Source organism: Austrofundulus limnaeus, unplaced genomic scaffold, assembly GCF_001266775.1.
Source record: "Austrofundulus limnaeus strain Quisiro unplaced genomic scaffold, Austrofundulus_limnaeus-1.0 Scaffold0, whole genome shotgun sequence".
In the NCBI taxonomy this organism is placed as follows: Eukaryota; Metazoa; Chordata; class Actinopteri; order Cyprinodontiformes; family Rivulidae; genus Austrofundulus; species Austrofundulus limnaeus.
Window position 1 is genome coordinate 5,666,012 of NW_013952402.1, and position 1,374 is coordinate 5,667,385.

Genomic DNA, 1,374 nt, shown 5'->3' on the forward strand with positions numbered 1-1,374 from the left:
TATATATACAGTATATATATAAGCACACTAAAAAAGAATAGGCACCAGGTACCCCATAGGTTCTACATAGGTATCCTGTAAGTACTGGGCTACATACTAAGTATATGACAGTATTATGTATTGCTACCTTGTTATAATTTTTCATCAACATCAGATGTTTAAATTGAATTTATTCTATGTATTTTTGGTATTTTTATGTGAGATTACACTAAAACCACAGGTGCAAATTTCTTGAAACTTGCGGGATGAAGAATAAACCTTTGAAAGTTGTCATGAACTGGAAATGTTTATTCAAAGCAACAAAATTGAATTATAGTCTCCACAATCTAGTTTTCTACTGGGTCTTTGTCCTTCACGTATTGGTCTCATCAAATACAAAAAGAAGCTATTGTGCCACAAACAAACACAAAAGGAATGTTGTTAAATGGAAATATGATGCCACATGCGGTGTTTTGAGAATAATCTGTCAAGACAGAACACGACAGAGACACACAGCAAGTAAATCAGAGCACATGTGAAGGGATGACATGTAGGTGTTGAAGCATGAAGACTTTTTTTCTGCTAATACGGGTTTAATGATGTGACCTTGACTGTTTTAGCATCAGTTTGCCGCCTAATAATATTGTGACTCACGCCTCACGAAAGAAAGAGTTAAAGAAAGCTGGGGTCAGGAAGTGGCTGATAAATGAAAGCAGACAACAACACTGTGTTTTTTTGACAGTGCATAGTTGACAGTGAGTTTTATAGCTAAATATGGGAATAAACAAAAAGACAAAGAAATGTCCCAGTGTCTATCTTATTTACAGAGAATGATCATATGTTGCAAGGTTTAATTGTGTCTCTTATTATATCCAAAGTAATTTTCTGCCTGTGTTTATTTATTTTGATATTTGAGATTATTGATGCTTTTTAGTAACAAATTATTTTTGTAAAACAACTAGCTAATTTAGTAACAACTTTCTGTAAAATCGTCTAATTTTGAAGATAAAATTAAGAGGAGGGCCAGCCTTTTTAACTGACTTTTGCGAAGTATTTGCAGAAACGCTTGAGAAGAAAACCTACAGCTGTGTAGACAGTGTGACATACCAGACGAGACGTCATCCTAAGGTAACATAGTTGCTAACATTTGCACTTTCAGACTCTAAAAGCGGTATTAATCTCCATCAAGTGTCCCAAAAGACATTCAGACACACAGATACACTACATATCACAGCACAGCTGTTTTATTTTATTTTATTTTATTTTATTTTATTGGCATTTCAGAGATTTAGAGTGTCATCCCTAGCTGCCACCAGCCGTGAAGCTGTGATCTTCACAAATATGACACCTCAGCTCAACAAGGTCCACACAAACAAACACACACACACACACACA